Source organism: Columba livia, chromosome 2 (genome assembly GCF_036013475.1).
Source record: "Columba livia isolate bColLiv1 breed racing homer chromosome 2, bColLiv1.pat.W.v2, whole genome shotgun sequence".
In the NCBI taxonomy this organism is placed as follows: Eukaryota; Metazoa; Chordata; class Aves; order Columbiformes; family Columbidae; genus Columba; species Columba livia.
In genome coordinates this window covers 146,818,778-146,838,721 of record NC_088603.1, presented here as the reverse complement: position 1 = coordinate 146,838,721, position 19,944 = coordinate 146,818,778, and positions in this window count along the sequence as shown.

Below are 19,944 nucleotides of genomic sequence, written 5' to 3'. Positions count from 1 at the left end.
ACTCACAGTGTGCACTTCCTTGTTTCTCCTATGTGATTATACAGCTTTTTAGATTATAAGTACTGTTTGTTTAGCTCAAAAAGTAAAAGCTTTCACTTTTTACATTTTCTAGTCTCTCCCAGCCTTCTGACTCATAATGACTGTTCATTCCTCTACGGTCTCTTCTAGCTGATATCAAAGTGCAAAACAACACATACATTTGACTACATGATAACACAGAGGGTTGATCGCAGGATGTGTAGGTCTATTGACTTAATTAGGTTGAAATCAGTTTGAATATGTTCAATATATTCTCTCATCATTTTAGCATTTGTAGGAGCCAGTGTGTTACCCAGCTGGTTGTCATTCCCTACTTCAAAGTGAATGGGAGATCACAGGACATAGACGTAGCTGACAATTTTAAACCAGACCTCAGACAGAAAGGAAGATTTTTTAAAGAGAATTATCTGATTACTCTCTGAGAATAAATGAAAAGTTATTAGCAATCACATATTGCTAAATTTTCTGTTTCAGAGCTGCCTGTATATACTGGTTTGTGTACAGATTTCTTCAGATTATAACTGGACATTCATAATCGGATGTCCTGACAACATGCAAAGTTCCAGGTAAGTTGCACACTCAAAACCTTGAGTATGGACTGATGTAATTTCTACTGCTCTTGTGAACAGAAAAACTTGTATCTGAAAATCAGTCCTGAAACCTTTGTCAAAGAAGGAGTATGATGGTTTTTATTGTGTTTTTATATGAACCAGAAAGAAAAATTAAACAGGTATGAACAGGTTCTTAAATAGAGCAGCTAATAAAATAAAGGAAAAGTAGTCATTCTTCTAGCTCTATTGCTTATTCTAACAGGCATAGATGTATAGGCATAGATGTTTTCTTACTTATTTAACTTCATTATCCAGTATAACTTGCCAACCCACTAATGTTTTCAGTTTTCTGCTTGGAGATCTAAAACCGTGCCCAAATAAAATTCCCACTGAAGTCCATAACATCTTTATCAAAATAAAAACTGTAGAACAAACATGTCAAGAGAACAGGAAACAAATGTCAGGGCATTTTTTTCTCCTTTTTTTTTTTTTTTTTCCTAAAGTAAAATGATTTTTTTAAAATGGATTTTAGGTATGTATTTTATAGATTAAATCCACATATGTATGTTAGAGATGGCCTTCATTAACAGCTGCTTTCCATACAAATAACAAAATGGTAACGTGAAGGTATCCTAATAGGACTTCAGCTGGAATACCTTCACAGTTTTGAATATCCTCATGTACAAAAGATGTACTGAAATTGGAAATGGTGTAGAAGGAGTAACTGTAAGTTATGATGGTGATATTACAAGGGGTTTGTTTTGTTTTACCTAGTAAAGCAAAAGTAGTAAAAAGCACTATAAATAGATCAAAAGTATGATACCAGACCTGGTAAAGAACTGTTTAAGCTAAAGGAAAAGTACAAAACGAACAGGACTAAACCAGCTATTAATAAACTGAGAAATAAAATTAGAATATGGCTTTGGATTAAAAGAGCAGTAAGGTTTTCATTCACCTGTCCAGTGAGAGCAGTAGGACATGGCCAGGCCTCCTGCTGTCCCATGGCACAACACTTGGGCAACACCAGTGGAGTAATGTATGGCTGACACACTGTCTAACCTATGCACTCTCAAAACAGTGTGCTTCGAATTAGACTTTGTCTTCTGAAACACTGAAAATCTTGACACACTCTTTGGCTATTCATAGAATATTTTGGTTTAAACCACGACATCATCAATAAAATGTTAGTACCCAACAGTCCAACAACCCAAGGACTGACTTCCAGCTTGGCTGGAATAAACTGTGCTTGCATTCACGTAGATGTGGAACTAGTACAGAGGTCTGGTGGTGATATCTGTGTTGATCTCAAATGGACTTCCCAAATGTTACTGGAGTATTTGACCAATGACGTATCGCTAAAATCTCCACCAAATCTCACCAAAATCTCTGGGTTTGCCATGCTCACATCAAAATAACTGTATCCCAAACTGTAGCAAATGGAAGATGTGATGCCAACATTTTTTTCATATTTTTGTTTTTCCAAACGTATTTGGTTTTCATATTTATAAAGACTTTATTGTAGCCTGCTTAGTTTGCTTTGATTACTTTCAGTTCCTAATCTAGCTCAGATACCTTTATTGTCTTTCAGGTCTGAAAAATTACTATAAAACAGTCTGTCTCTTGTATAACCACAACATAAAGTATATTTTTATGTTTAATAGAAGGAAATTATTCATTGAAAGGTAAAGCAACATGTAATTAATAGCAAACCTGGCTAATGATAGCTAAAATACATCAAAGCGTCCTACAGCTTATTGACTAGTATACATGCTTTCAGCAAACTATTAACTTCCAAGCAAATTAACTTCTTTTCTAACCAGGGCTCTTTTAAAATTTTATAGTGGGAGACGCTGATTGAATCTTTGATTCATTAATAAAATGATAGATATATGTCATTAACTCCTATAGTTGATGCATAAGTTGATGTATGATCTTCCTGTAGTGTTTTACTTTATGACTGCTGAACACATGGTACTCATATGTGTGTTCAAATACAATCATTGTTATGGTACTACCTGTGTTTGTGTCATACTTGAGACTCAGGTCAAGGGCTAATGTAACAAAAGAAGACCCTTTTGGGTAGTTACCTTGGCTGTTGATTTCATAGATACTGTTTCCATCAGTTTGTTTTACTCATCTATAAGAAGCAAAATGAAGGCTTAGATGCTTTGCGTGCAATTTTTATGGATCTGTGGGGGGTTTATGGCTAAAAGACATTATAAAGACTATTCTAACTTTCTGCATCATATGTTAACGTTGACTTCCTTCAGTGAAGAGAATCACTAAGTTCAATCGAGTGAAGTTATATGGAGCCAACTGCAGCTTATCCAGCCTAGAATTAGACTGAGATCTTCAGAGAAACCACAGGGACTTCACTAATACAAAAAGTCTCCTAATCTTCCAACTTTTAAAACCTTTACTGTTGAGTTGACTTTGTAGAACCAAATCTGCATGAGTAAATTATATCAAGAAAATAATTACTGGCAAAGCTGTATCTAGGCTTTGAGAAAGACCTTACACGGGTTTTCATTTGTTTATAAAGTTCTGTCCCGATTCCTGTCTGTGTTGTGTTTAATTACTAAGTGAATCATCAGGATGAAACTGCCATTTTTTGTCCTTTTATTGAATGTTTTGAAGATGGCTGTGATGTCCCCTCTAACTCACTGGGTCTTTCTTGCATATTGATTGTTTATCTCATGAAGATTCAATGACATCATCCTTCCTTGCCCTTGAGGGCTGGGCCTAAACTGAGCACAGCAGAATTACAGGGTTTCAAGAAGCCCTCTGTTCAAAGTGTCCTCACAGCTGTGAGTCAACTTTCCTTCATTGATGCTGTATTTTCATAGCATTGTTCAGCTCTAATGATGAGAAGCCAGTTGCACAATTAAGATAGATGCAGTCTTGTTTCCCTGCTTACTAATCTCAAGAAGCTGTTGTGCTTTATGTTTCATCTAACAAGAAGTGTAAGGTGGAGCTTTGAGAAAATGAGAACGTGTTCAGACCCATTTTCTGATGGAGTTTTTTTCAGAGGGCACTGAAATCATATATGGCCATCATCCATCTTTAATAGCTAGTTTAACTATTATAGCAACTCAGTTCTTCATCAGCTGAGTAGCATTTCATTATGTGCTTATACTGAAGTGCAGATGGAAAGAGAGGGAAAGTCATGGAGAGAAAATAAGATGATGTGTTTGATTAAAAATTCTAGTTCAAAATGAAGAAAATATATATTTGAAACTCTACACCATATTTACACCTTCTGCTCAGAAAATACTGTCATCTCCTTGATTATAGAATTATTTCTCTGTATGCCCCTTATTCATCACTATCATTACGCCTTACCATATCCTCATTTTTACACCTACTCAATCAGAATCACTTATTTCAGCATTTCTAATCAGCTATCTTCTACTGCTCTGTAAGTGTTGCAGTTAAAGATTTTTCTGAGGTTATGGCGACATGTCATAAGAACTCTTTTACTTTTCTCTAATTCGGAAAAAAATGCAATTAAGTAGAAATAAGTGTTATTTGAAGTCTGACTTCACTCTAAACACACTTTCTTCAGTTGGAAAGTATTACAGCAACAGATTTTTTTGCAGATCTTCTGAAGATGTTCCTATTACTCCTGAAACAAAACAAACCAACAAAACAAACAAACAAACAAAAAAGGCAGATCTTGGTGCCTTTGAAAAGTAAACCAATCACTTTTGTCATTTGCATAGGTCTAAATCTGGAGTCATATGTAGACACTAATTTAGTTTTCCGTCACAACCCAGCCAAGACCAGTAGTGTTTCAGGAGCCGATTCATGAGCAAATCAAACAGCCTGGCCCTACAGGCAGCAATATCCATCAGAGAAGTAGGGCAGGGAACTTGGTTGGATTTTATTAGTACACTTTTGGGTTTTTTTATAAAGTTAGCTAAAAAATTGATGTCTCTGTTCATGTAAGACTTCAGAGCACCAACATCTGTTTTCTTTCTAAACCAGCACAAATGCAAAATTATGCTGACATATTCCACATACATAAATTTCAGTAAAAGAAACTACTTTTTGTTGAAAATCTAAAGGGATTAAAAATTTAAAAATCCAAGGATGAAAATAGGCAGATAACCAGATGACCAGGCCAAGAAACTGGCTGCCTAAAGAGTGCTCTAGCTGTAACAAGAGCCTGCTTACTGTCAGAAAATTTCACAAAATTACTGTGTCTCACTAATTGTTTCAATCACAATAAATTAATGTTTCCTGACAGTAAACTGGACCACTGGAAAATTAAGAGTATGCACATGTATGCAAGTGTGATTTTATATGTGTATCTGCAAAAAGGTGTCATTAACTGATGTCCATTCCTACTGAATCCAGTTCAGCTGTCTTGCTGCTGGTTAGTGGAATATGTGAGTTCAGTACTGGATAAGCATCATCGGTAGTGATAATATAAAACAAACTATAGGTACGTCAAATAAATAAGTGGAACAGGATTTATATATTTAAGGTAAATACTTTCATGAACTCCATGTGCAGATACACTTTCCTGTCCACCCTCCCCCTCTTGAATCTATGTCTTTTCTGCAAATAGAGTAAAAAAATGTTCACTTGTGAAATGGATTGTGCCCTCATACCCTCGCTGTGTCTGCTGCCAGGTGACAGTTTTTGGTTGAACCTAGAGAGCTGTGTCCTGTGAGCTTTGTGAGGCCTTTAAATTTAGAATAATGTTTCAATAAAACAACTGAAAACTACATGAGGAGGCACAGCAGACATCCCCAGTAAACCAAGAACCAAGTGAAAATCTTCACTTGTCAGAACAGGACTTTTTCATTATGACAATTACACTGGTCATTAGAGTCACTCATCACTGCATGTAGGCAGTGCTAGATACCCACTCCAGGAGACTATTGGATTTATCTGTTTGCCTCTGAAATCTGTAGAATCCCTTCCTTGAGCTTCCATGTGAGCTAGACCTGACTTTTTATAAATCGCTACCTGCAACTATTCAACTATTCTTGTGCTGAGGGACTGAATTATCCACACAAAAGGTACCGTGCTGGGATTACAAATGCATACTTACTACCCACTATGCCACAAGCTGGAGAGCGTGATCATTAAGTATCAAAGACAGAGATTCTTATGAAGAAGAATGAGTCACAGAAGCAATATATTCTTTTGTTTCTCACTAAATGAAGAGAGACAGTGTCTATTAAAATAAAACCATCTCTCTTTCTAAACAATAACATATATAGGTGCTAACCTAGTCAAAAATATCTTTCTGTATGTCCTCTCACTGCCAATGTGATAATACTGCTGTGATAGGGATCACAAGTGTGATACTTTCTAATAAAATTAATCTATTAAAGAGTGCTAAAAATCTGAAAAACAAGACTGCTACTATTTCCTGCTACTCATTAACCTAAATTTGGGATGTCTCCCACTTTTTAATATTCTCATGATATTTTTTCTTTCTTGTAAAAAAGGCATTTTCCTGTATGTGGCTATTTAGTAGAGGTGACATATTTCTTCTGTATCTGATAACTTTTAAAAAGAGCATGCAACAATCCCTGATGGTTTCCTCAAGGTTTGCATATAAGCTTTTATCATATCAGAGCAAGCGGAAATCCAGAAAATTATTTGAAATCACAGACACTGATAGGCATGGTGATATAAAAGTAAGATGAAAATACTCATTGTAAGACTTGCAGGCTCACACCATGCTGAGGTTGTATTGGCAGTCCCATGGACAGTTGGTTGTGATACTAAACAATGCTGATCAGTGAACCTACATTTTGCACACTTTTCCTTTGATTTAGGTTTATTATGATTATCTAACTTTTTAAGAAGCTCCAGACCCATCGTAATTTCCTGCAAACCAGCTTGCTGGAAAAATGCTTTTTCTTTCTGCCTTCAAACACCTACCTACCCTCAAAGTTTCTAAATAGTTATATGCAACAACTTGCTTTTTCAAGCCTACAATGGACATCGATTCAATCTTGCATCTGCAACTAGTTTTCCACAGCAATGTATAGGCTGTTGCTGTCCTATTTGTTGGTCTGTATCTGTAGAGAGCAGTGTTATCTATATCAGAGTTTCATTTCCTGAATATCAGTTCTAAAGCAGTTGTGCAAAGATGGAAGACTTAAAAAGTAGCCTCTCTCTACATGTGTATGTGCATTCTCACCACACATTTTTAATGGACATAGACATGTAGCATAGATGGAGTATAGAATGGCAATCTAAACCAGCACATGTTTAAATGATCTAGGGGTCCTAGCAAAGTAATTTGACTGACTGCCCTGTAGGCAAAGTGTATGACTCAAGGAGAGATTGCCTTCCCAAATTCCTTTCCAACTAAGAATGGGGTGTGGTGAGGGAAATAATGTGTGATTGCTTTGGTAAAAACATGTTAACCGTATGAGTTGGGACGGCTGTATTTTTTGAGTGACAAAGCAAATGAGTAAGTTGTGTTGGTCATCCTGAAGATGTATCAGAGTGGTCTTTGTACCATATCATACAGACACTTCTCTATTGTTCCAAATCGAGCAAGAAACCCAAGCTATTTTAACTTTTTTAGGAATTTTAAAATTTTAAAATTCTTTGTTAGCACAGGTTTTACTCATTGAAAAATTATTTCACAAGATACATAGAGGGGAAGAGGTTACTTTGAACTTAATAAAGGTTTTTTGACAAAGCTGTATTGTCCTTAAGATGCAGACATTTTAACATTAGATATTAGTACATCCTTTCCATAGTTCTTCTGCTAGCTTGTGAAGCTAGTGATAATGAAAATGTCATTTTTTTTAGTAATAATAATAAGAGAAAGAAGGAATCAAAACTTGTTTCTAAAGCCTAGCATCAGTGTACATAGACTAGCAATTATAGTGGGAAAATTATTTCTAAGATTTAACAAAACATTTGGTGTAAAAGGTCCTGAGAAGAAATAAAATGGGTAGTTGATAATGCTGTTGTCCATCCTTTCACAAATTAAGTGATGCTGTTGGGCAAGAACACTCTGAGATAGATAGCTCTGTGCTTCAGACTCAACTGAGCTGTTTAAAACACGAGTCAGGTTCTTCAAACAGGAGGAACAGGGCTTGCTCAGTCCCTGGCAGTGGAGAGTATGCTCACAAGCCATGAGAACCACCTTCTTCATTCAAAAGGTTTCATGCACTTCTCTGGCCTTGCCTTTGGAAGCACTTAGCACAAGAGATTGAAAATACGATTTTGGAAAGAGAAGACAAAATTTTGTTGGGAATGACTATTAAGGGGTTAAGGAAGGTCACAGAACCAGATTCATTCTTTGAAAAGTGACAGGTTTTGAACTTTGAAAATACCTGTGCTGATTTGTTAAACTGTCTTAGTAATGTCTACTTGAAAAAAGTGTTATTGTTTTATTCATTATTGCAATCCCCTTAACTTCTTCCACATTTCTTTTTCCCTGTCTTCTGTGCAGTTTTTTACATGCAGAGTTCACAATGGGAACTCAATGTGTGGACTAGTTGCAAAGTGGGAAGCAAGAATCAAAAGACAGAACTAAACATACTTAATATTATTTTGCTTTTGAAAACATTTCAGCTTAAAGAAGTAAAGAATGTGGCTTTTTTTCCCCCTATTTTGATTTAACTGGTCTTTTAATCATGCTTAAATGCAGATTCCTTCCTATTTTAATGACAGGAATAAAGGTATACAGTTTCCATGAAAGGTGTGCATATGGGAGGACTAATGGCTCTGAGGAGCAACGGGCTATAGAGGGCTACACAAAGCACAAGGTGAACAGTTCCTGCATGAACAGACAACACGAGAAGCCAGTTTTTTGGAAAAGGGAACAGTCAGGACCCACTGCCCACACTCAGAAACGTTCTGGAGACCCAGCAAACCTCAGACTTGGTCTAAACACAGATAATACATCCACTATTGGCTTTAAAATCTTCTAGACTTTTAAGAAAAAACTCCTCCTTTCTCAGCAACTCACTGGAAGAAAATACAGAGGCTCTTCCTAATGGCCTGACTGTTCTACAGGAGTGGGTCAATAATGACAGTTATTCTATAAACTTTCGAAACAGCAGTATGATTCTAAAAAGTGACTCTCTTAAAATGTGAATCCTACTTATTTACAAATCTACCGGTATTGAATAATAACCATTTGGGGTTTTTGCCAAACAGTAATTTTTACTGTTTTGTTCATTTCTAATTTTGCAAAACTGATAGTAGAGAGAGAAACTGCATTCTGTTCCACCTTGACCACCTTCAGCAGAACTCACGCCAACATCCAGTCAGCTATGTGTGAATACATCTGCAGAAAATACTGGATTTGCAAAAACATCATGAAGAACTTTTATGGCTCTAATATGTCTTTCTGTGTGCAATACAACATACAATTCCTGTAAAATATTCTTCAAGACTCGCATGACAGAGGTATCCAGACTGCAGTCCTCTCCTTGGAAGGCATCTTGCAAGCTTCTCTACATAGATGTGTGATACCCTGCAGGAAGAGACAGCTCTAAGGATTTTTTCAATTAAATTATTGCAAACTTTTCACGATTGAAAAACTAACTTCTTCGTGAGAAATATCTATATTTTATCAAGAACTTAGCAGATAAAGACATGTCTTCAGAGATTTCTGATCAAAATGAAAAGACATTCACCCAGTAATAGTAAATAGCCCAATGTTCAGGACACTGGCAAGGCCTAGAAGATACAAATTAAAATATTTTCTCTGCTGAATTCACTGTATGAATAAAATGCATGAACAAAAGCCATTCACAGCATTTTTGCATGTGCCAGGTGAGTGCTTTTGCTTCCAGACTTTTTTATGTAGGTGTTTGTCAATTTCACATGTTGTACATGTACAAAGAAAAACGATTTGAAATATTCCTCAGTCCAGAAGAAAATGTTATAAGCCCTGTGATAAAACTTGGTAAGAGATATTACCTGTGCAGTACTAGAGATGCTTCTCTACCAGCCTCTGCTCAGGACCCACTTCAAGTCATATCATGGTGGCCTAATTGATTACTACAAAGTAGGAGGACATGACACCCATAAGACCAGCCAAATCCTGTTTCACAGATGTAGATTACATATTCACTGGATAATAGAGCAGCTTAATTAACCTTTTGGAAACTACTGCAAATTAGCTGTCTGATCATTTTACCTCTGCAGGCAGCTAAACTGCAAATCTGCTATTTTGTGATTATATTTACAAATGCCCCTAATGGGCAACATTCACCTTGAACATACAGGAGTACAAACAGGGAGAGTAAACAGCAATCCTTCTATAAGGGTTGCTCCATGATCTGTCTTCTTCTCCCTCTTGTCATTTGAGTGTCTGCTTTGCTGATGCTGCTAGACTTGGAAAATTTCAGTAATCACTTAGCCAAAGGAAAGTTGACGAACATTTCCTGAGGACAATATGATAATTTTCCATTTAAATGTCAAATAACAGGGACAATACAGACCTTTAAAGTTTTCTAATGAAATCTTAAATTGTGAATGGAAATGGAGTTAACTCCTCCTCCTTCAGAGATGCACCTATGTTCATTATTTCATTGGTCCTCAGTAAGTCCAAATTGTATTTTTCTCCATGGTGGATTGACCATGGTCGGACATCAGGTGCACACCCAAGGTGCTCTATCACTCTCCTCTTCAGCTGGACAGGGCAGAAAAAATATAGTGAAAGGGTTGTGGGTCAAGATAAGGACAGGGAGAGATTGTTCACCAATAACCCTCATGGGCAAAAGAGACTTGACTCGGGGAAATTGATTTAATTTATTACCAAATAAACAAGAGTAGGATAATGAGAAATAAAGCCAAATCTTAAAAACACCTTTTTCCAACCCTCCTTTCTTCCTAGGTTCAACTTCATTCCTAAATTATCTACCTCTTCCCCCCAGTGACACAGGGAGATGGGGAATGGGGGTTGTGGTCAGTTCATTACACATTGTCTTCTTCCACCTCTGGGGAGGACTTCTCACACTCTTACCCTGCTCCAGTATGGGGTCTCCTCGCACAGAAGACAGCCCTCCATGAACTTCTCCAACATGAGTCCTTCCCACAGGCTCCAGTTCTTCATTAACTGCTCCATTGTGGATCTTTCCACAGAGTCACAAGTCCTGCCAGTAAACCTGCTCCAGAATGGGCTCCTTCTCTCTATGGGTCCACAGGTCCTGCCAAGAGCCTACTCCAGTGTGGGCTTCCCACAGTGTCACAGCCTTCTTCAGGCAGCCACTTGCTCCAGCATGGGGTCCTTCCTGGGCTGCAGGGCTCCACCATGGACTTCCCTGGGCTGCAGGTGGATCTGTGCTCCACCATGGACCTCCATGGGCTGCAGGGCACAGCCGGCCTCACCATGGGCTACACCATGGGCTGCAGGGGAATCTCTGCTCTGCCACCTGGAGCACCTCCTGCACTCCTTCACTGATCTTGGTATTTGCAGAGCTGTTTCTCTCGCACATTGTCCCTCTTTTCTCTGGCTGCTGTTCTGCAGCAGAGTTTTTTTATCCCCATCTTACATACATTATCCCAGACATGCTACCACTGTTGCTGATGGGTCCAGCCTTGGCCAGCAGCTGGTCCACCTTGGAGCCATGTGGCATTGGCTCTATCAGACATGGAGAAAGTTTTTGGCAGCTTCTCACAGAAACCATCTCCATAGCCTTCCTGCTACCAAACCCCTGCCATGCAAACACAATGCACACTTCATTTTAATCAGATTCCCTTCCATTATCTTTCCAACACATTAAAAAAAACATGTATCTTCAGGTGAGGAGGCTGCCCAGCAGCTGCCATGATACCTCACAGTACCCTCCATTGCTAGGAAGGAAGCTGCAGTAATTATAAACTGTTTGGTTCTTTAATATCATTAGAAATACCCTTAACTTTTTGAGTACAAAGATGTTTGTTACTAAAATAACTGGAAAGCAGAATGTGAAAGGTTTACATTGAGAAATATTTACTCTTTTCAAATGTTTCCCTATAGCATGTTTCAAACACAGAGTTCTATCAAGCACACCTGTTTCTCTAAACAGCTCCCTTTTCACCAGTCCATTTTTGTTGCTAAGAATGTGACTTACTTCAAGTTTCCCCTTTGGTGTTAACTCTCTCCAACATTTTACTGCATTGACTGAAGGAGGACCGGCCCATTATCCCTGTTATGGTCTGATCTCTGATTATTTTGTTTAAAAGCTTCTTTAAAGGGTTTATAATTCCAGTGTCACTCTCTGGCAGTTTACAGCTCACACTGCAACTTTCCAGGAGTCATGTAAAAATGTAGTATATTAGCAGAGACAACAGCTCCATCACATGCCAGATTTGGCTCTAGATGAGTGATAACACCAATTCCTGTACCAGTCTGCCAGACTGCATACTCCTGCTTTCCCTACACCCTTTCTTAGCAGTCCTGATTGCCTTTTCATGCCATTGGAAAACTCTCACTTTCTTTTCAGTTTCTGTAAGAAGTAAAAGTACATTACATCAGTTTTAGCAAACAGATTTTATTTTTTTTTTGGTAAAGCAATAAAGAAGAGTAAGTATGTTTGGCAATCAATTAAGACAGCTAGAAGAAATCTATCAGTTTTAGCCCTTTCATTTGGCTCTTGAGAAAAGAGATATATCCAGATGACAAGCATGCTTAAGCTACCCTTTCTTCCTCATATAGAAACATAAGGTTTATAATATGTACTTGGAAAAAAAAGAAATCTAGTTACAATCCCAGGCTAATGTGTGCAGTGAATTAGATCTATCCTTCCAGAAGCTTTAATTTGTATGTCTGTTTTCTGGAAACTTTCCTAAGTCAGCTAAGAAAATGTTCCAGATTCTACTCATGTGAATGCACATACAAGCAAATGTCTCTTGGAACATAAAATTACTCCTGTACGCCAAACATACTCCTGTTAGAAGACTCACCCATGATTCTGATCTCACAGCACTGCTACACCAATCCAACTGAGGGATCGGAAACAGGAACAAGAAATTAGAAATTCCATGTCTTTTGACAGTAAGTAGCTTTTTTTAAAACTAATTCCATAAGTCTCAATGGAAATTACCCTGATGGACAAGTTATTTATTGGCAAAACTGCATTATTTTATGGCCCTGATCCAGCAGAGGACTTAAGCATGTGCTTACTTTCTAGCATGAGAGTATTCTCATTGGTTTCAGTATAGCTTCACATATTTAAAGCTAAGCTGAGTTTAAGTGCTTTGCTGGATTGTGGCCTGTTTCTTCTGTCAATAACAGGAACTTAATGGAGATTATAGTTGCTATGGAGAGATGATATAAGTCTAAACAACTGAAAAAGATCAGACCGCATAATACCGTTGAGTTCTATCAACCTTGTATATATTTTAGATTACAGTAAACTGACTCTTCTTACAAATTACAAGTACATTTTTCTTATTTCCTGATTTTTTTTTACTTCTTTGTCACAAGTATCTCATATGGTCTTTTTGTTCATAGCACATCCAAACAGAACATGTGTGACAACTGCCGTTGTTGAATAGCTATTTCCTGGCTGATCTTGTAACTGATGAGGACTGAAAGATTCAGAATGACAATAGTTTTTATTTTGGTATCTCTTTATTTAACAAAGTGAAATTTTTCTAGCTCCTTGTTTATCTCAGCCACACAGGAGTACACCAGGTCCCTGATATGCCTTTCTCACTCGAAGGGTACTTCTTGAGATTTTTTCTGTGTGAGTTTCCTAGGACAGAGATTAAATACATGAGCTCTCATCTGTCTTCCCCTTAGTGACTAAGCGTTTTAAGCACTTAGGTTGAGATTTGCAGCCTGAGATTTGCAGCTAGTAGCTGTGCTGCTGAGTGACTTTGTTCCTACAGTCATACTGTTATCTTCTTTGAAGGACTTGAAGGTGGACTGACAGATTACTATTATTATATTCTTTATTATAATGTGCTTTAAGATTATTAGAAAAGGTGACACCAATTCACTTAGACTTTGTATTTCATCTTCCTTACATTACTTTCCAGCAACATTACGAATTTAAGCTCTACAGTTATATAAATGTCTATAAAGTTGTATAAATTACCAGATGCTATTATCTGCCATAACTAAGCTACTGAAAAGATACACTACTTTAATGATCATATTCATGAAACCTCAGAAGGATTGTTGGATCTGTACACCAAGAAACACTTTATAGGTAAGTAGGAAAATGCAGGTGTCATTTATGGTGACTTCAGTAAATTTCTAAAGTAATATTACACCCTTTATACCAGATGCAGGATATATGAGCCTATGCAGACTACCTCTGCAGCACTACTGTTCTGTTTCCCCTACTGCCAGACTATCTATGCATAGCAACATATTTTATTGGGAAGGCTTTCCCTGTAGTCATCTGAATGCTGCCGTACTTCAAAATATAGCATACTTTGAAATTATGTGCAACTGAGAGGCAGCTGCAGACATTTTATGTCTACTGAAAAAGCCTGCTATGTCAGGCTTTTGAGGCATACAAGACTGGATATGACAGAAAAATTAGGCTACTGTGTAGTCTGCCCAAATTGCTGGCTACTGAAATCTTGGAGTCAGGTTCTTGTCACTGCATCATCAACCCAGGTGAGGAGTTTTTAGGTCTTGGCATCCATATGACCAGACTGCAAAGCCATATGTCAGTCCACGTGTGGTGTTCATCTGTATGTTGCTGTGTTTTATTTGGGCACATCACATGACCCTGGTTCTGCAGCATCATGATAAGCATAGTCTATCCCCTGTTCACTGCTCAAGAAGTCTTCTGGGTCTCTGGGTGTGTGGGGCAGGATCTGTAAAAAGGTGCTAGAGAACTGTTACATCTCCATGTGGTTTTGCTGTGTCTTCACCCACAGTTTTGACAAGAAACTCATTTGGGCTTTTAATATGTCCCCATTTATAAGTTGAAAACATTGTTGTACTAGTGTTTGGTGAAGAATTAGTAGCAAACACCTGAGTCTAAATTTACCCTGCATTGAAATTAAGTGGAACCTTAATTCTGAAGTACTTTAGGGAAATGCTGCTTCACATGCAAACATAGATCCCTGAGTTGTTTTTTAATACTGAAAGCTAAAAACATGCAAGATGTCTTTGTTGTCAACAAGGACAAAACAGACATTCAGCACTGCTTTTCATAGACTTTTCAATTTGGCATGATCCTGCTCCACAAATAAAACTGATGGTTTGATGAAAAATGTATTTTTTGTGTCTATAAATCTTATCTCACAAAGCTGCTGGTACAGGTACAATTTAGGGATGGAACAGGAAACCTGGTAACTGAAATGTCCTTCTGACCTTCAGTATTCAAATATCATATTTTCATCATTCATATGAAACAATGCTTCTTTTGATATGACATGTAATGGATGGAATTAATTTAAAAATACATACATTATAGATTTTTTGTAAAAAAAGCTAAAGCAATATATAATACTGCTGTAGAGTTACCTATAGGTCTTAACAACAAAGCAGTGTTTAAAGATACTATAACTTAAATCAGATATCATCACAACTTGAAAAAACTTCACAGCATCACAACTAGTTAATAAAGGCAGTGAGAAAACAGCTTGGCTATCTTTGTACTGAAAATAAGAGAAACAAATAGTAAAATCCAGACTGAGAGTTACTACACTTAAGCAAGAATATTTTTCTTATGTGGAGCACATTCCATTCATGCCAGTATTGACTAAGAAGAAATGGGTTGTGTGAAAAGCAGCAATAAGAACAGCAAAGGGCAATGCAAATATCATTTAGTTTTCTTGAAATGCTATATACATGATATGTATAACAAGTAAAGGAAAAGCAGTAATCTGCTAAATGGGAATGAGAACCTAAACTACATATGAACAAGTTTCTGATTCAAAAATAATTTTACTCAGATCTAAAGAAACTTTTAACAAAGCAATGCTGAATTCTTAACAGAAACAAACACAGATCTTAACAAATTTCATTTTGTCCTTGATGTAGGAGCCATGACTTTCAAATGTATACAAATGTGACAAAATAATTGCCAAAATTGTTTTGAGCAGCCATTGAATAAAGTCCAAGAGTGGAGAGGATTCATTCAAGACATTGCTGAATTCTCCTGTTGGGAGCATAACCTACATATATTTGACAAAGCAATCTAATGTGCAAATGTACTTGAGGATTGATTTGTAATAGTGTTAATGATGAATAAATCCTGAAGATGTAACACGTTGTTGTAAAATATTACAGATGAGAAAAAGCCAGTGCCTCCACATTCCACATAGATCTTACTGCCTGAAAATAGTTTAACTTTTACCTTGTTTCTGGTTGTGTTTTGATTAGTTGCTGACAAATAAAACAGAGTTCCGGCTCATGAACAGTTCTTTGCAATGATTCCACTCTAAAATGCTGCATCTTTTGTGGAAAATCTACACAAATTTTATGTTGGTGTCTGATAGTTTTGTGAGAATATTGGCTTTTCAGGTTCTTGACAGAGCTAGGCTATGAGGTTTTGTGATGAAGACATCAGAAGAAAATAATAATAATTTTGTTTCCTCAGATGCTCTGCTTCCCATCTTGATGCTCTCATATACAAACTAAGAGACACTGGTAAAATTGGTAAGATGCTTTTAATAAACATGGTTTCCATGGTTGTTACTGTTTGTCAGCCAACTATACCCTTCTACAGTTTGATGCAGAGAATTTTCTCCAAACTCCTCCCTCTATACTGTTAAGTGCTGTTAAACATGAGGTGAAAGATACTGACTTTTTTGTTCATTCTCGTCTTAGTGATAAATGAAACAGGCTATATTCCAAATGGCAGACTTTTAAGGTAACTAGTCAGTGATATATATTATCTCTTCCCATATTTAGAATGAAATGAGATAGTTACTCAATATAGTAAGGTGATTCAGTTCTTAAGAACATGTAGTCAAATGATTCGTTGAAAATTTCTGAATTATCTTGGTTTTGTATTCTTTTTTTCATACTGTGAATGACCAAATATAACTTCAAAAAATCAGGATAGTCATTCTCCATACTTTTTCATAGTTTAGTCCTCTCTACATCCTACGGGCAAAATATGTTGCAATCATGTTTGAGTATTTCTCAAGCTTTATACAAAAAGAATTTCTGGAATAAGTGAATATGCAAAAAGAAAATTGTCAAAAATAAATAGCAATCCTGTATCCTTATGAGAACCCAGAGACATCCATGGTAGGATGCATCTGACTGATCTTTGACTGATCTGGAGTGTCCAGGCTTGTGTTTGAGCTGTCTTTCCAGACTCCCCTAATAGTCAATTGCAGGAACTGAATATTTGAGTTCAGCAGTTAACTCACCATGAGTGTAATATTCAAAACAGGCCAGAAGAACTGTGCCTAGAACCGTTACTTTTCTTTGTTCGCTGAAGTCAATTGACTTTGTAAATAAAGACTAGGTATTTAGATCAAACATAGACCTCTGTTTTTCATCAAATTAATTTTGTCTCCTTTTGTTCTTTAACTTTATTGTTTGGGTAACTTGTAATCATAGACATTAATATTCAAGTACTTCGTATTTTTTTATTCTTAGGACATTTGTGGTACAACTTTTGTTTGCTAAACTTCCTAATTTGTCTCTATTGCTGGGACATACTTGGATATATTGTTTGTAGGGTATTTCAAAGGCTTTTCATTCTAAACTTTGCATTTATTTCTTCTGGGCAGATGCTATGATGTTGTCAGGATACTTTTTCTCTTTTTCTGTTCTCTTCACTGTGGAAACACATGATGGAGAAAAGAGAGGAATTGTAGAGAACATTCCCCCTCAACTGATAGCCATGAGTCAGGTGTGTTTTGGGCAGAGTTTGCTGTTTATTTTATGATAACCTTATGAGAGTACGATTCTTCATGTATATACAATTCAATTATAGTAATACTATGTTTGAACAATTCCTTTCAACCTAGTGGATATGGGGTAGTTTACACTTGAATAGCCTATGTGAACAAGGAAAGGCAAATGGTTGAGTATAATTCAAGCATACTTAAAGGTCTAAAGAACATTTCATCCTACTGTGCTCACACACAGGATGAAGAGAAACAAAAAAATGCACAGCACTTAGCAACACCTTTCCAGATCACTTTTCTTTTTTCTCATTTAAGAACCCATTAAAAATGCATTTCATCTCCCAGTTGTACCTGGATGAAATGGAGAAGAGAGAAAGGAAGTGATTCTGGTAAAAACGCTAGTCTCACAAAAAGAAAAGACAACATTAAGAAGTGTTTCTCATAATAAAGCACTATATTGAGTATCACACACCCTCTTTGTTTCAGACACCAAAGCAACAGCACCCGCAGTGTGCTGTGACAAGCCTGAGTAGGCGGGGAAATGTCAGTCTGCACTACTAATTGAAGAGTCAACTACCTAGACAGTTGGATTAAGCAAATTTAAGGGGCACTTACTATCTGTTCACTGTCTTGGTTGTAGCTTCAGCATAGCCTGGTCTCAGAATAACCACACTGTTCCTATAAGGTGTGAAATCAAGAACTGCGTTTGTGAGCTAGAGTAGGTTCATCTCTTGAGTGAGAATTTGGTCATGAGCTTACAGCATCCAGTTTCCTTAAATTTTCTCTCCTACCATGTTCTAGCTTTGAGAAGAGGCTGTGATGAACTGACTCTGGGGGTGCACCTTACTCACTCCAAAGTCCTAATTCTGATGATGTACATTAATATCTGCAAAAATTTGAAAGATGAGTCATTCATGAGCGAAAAGGGCCTGTCTAACTGGAGTTTTTCAGCAGACCTTGTTTGAGTCTGTTGCAATCTCTAGATTCCTGAACATATTAGCAAAGCTGTCCTTTAGCGGTAATATCAAAACCAAGTGTAATCGCATTATATTCTACTTTTTCCAGAGGTGCAAAAGGAGTCACTTTCTCAACTTTATATATAAGTGGTCATACTAGCAAAATTCAGAAATATACCTGTGCAACAATTCCATGCCATCAAAGAGCATATGACCTTGCTGAGGTTCAGAAAGTCATTAAAAAGAAGCACTGTCTTAGGGTTTGTGGGTTTGGTTTAAGATAGCCAAAGCTGACATTAATCATTTGAGTTTTCAGGTTACATCTACAAGGACATAGGAACCACAAGAGTACTACCATCTTTCTTCTTTGTAGTCAGCTGCTCCAAAAACCCATTCATTATTCCTTTACGATATGGATATAAATGCTGCTGTTCTATGTGCATAAAAACAACTCCATGAGGAGTTTCCAAAATCTATCCTGCCATTTTTGTGCACAAATATATTCAGGTTGCTAAAAGGCCTTCCGCTCCTCTCCCTCTAGAGAGTGAATTGCTGCTTCCATTATTAGCTCTGAGAAAAACGTTAAAACTACAGCTAGTCCTGAATGCAGCATCATGTTCACTCACTGGATAGAGCAGCCATGCTCATATTACACCCCCCTGAGCCCTTCATGTTGGCTGCCTATAAACTAGAGGATTTATTTTAAGCAGTCCCTGCTGGTTTTCAAAGCTTTTAATGCTAAGGGACCTGTTTTTTGCAAGACTTCCTTCTTGAGCCTCCTCCCAGTGCACATACATGAGCTAACACCACATGCATCTGAGCTGCACCACTTAGACTCACTCACAACATTACCATGAGCTTTACCTCCTGCTGCGATAGCTCAGAGAGCATGCATTTCACTTCTCCAGACTCTCCATCTTATCCCATGTGATCAATAGTTGTTTCCATTTGCTGTTGTCCAGTTAATGCATCTTTCTATGAAATTAAATCCCCTGGAAGGAATCTCAGGCTGGGTATCTCAAGCCCTGACACACTTTAAATAGGTACTTAATTTTGGAAGTTTAGCAGATCATCATATTTTATCATTTATAACAACATTGTTCCTTTCAGGCTGTATGACAACAAAAAAGGTAAGCATTTATACATATATATGTAAGCACCAAAAATACCACAGGGGTCTTTCAAGAGGAAAAATACCAGTGTCCAATTTCCTATCACTGGTAACACGAGAAAAAAACCCAACCCTAAACACTCCCCAAAGGCTGTTGTATGGAGAAGAGTAATTTTTCAATAATAATCCTGTAGCGGTGTTTGCTTTTACAGTTTACAAAATGTGATTTAGTCAGAAGAGGCATACCTGAAGGAGAGCACCCAGAAAGCTCTACAAACCTTACAGGCTGGTACCCAGTTGGCTTCTCATGTGTTTACAACAACTGCACATTGTAAAACTTCATAAATACTTGCAGCCAAGACACAGACTTGCTGAGTTTGGAATTATCCTGCAAGTAAAATAAAGCAATACCTGGTACTTTCCAAATTGGAATGTATTAGCACAACTGCAGAAGAATGGAATTCCCTCCTGTTTTTTCTTTTCCTGTTTGTGCTCAGGTAGTTAGATCACAGCTCTGAGCTGTGAAAGC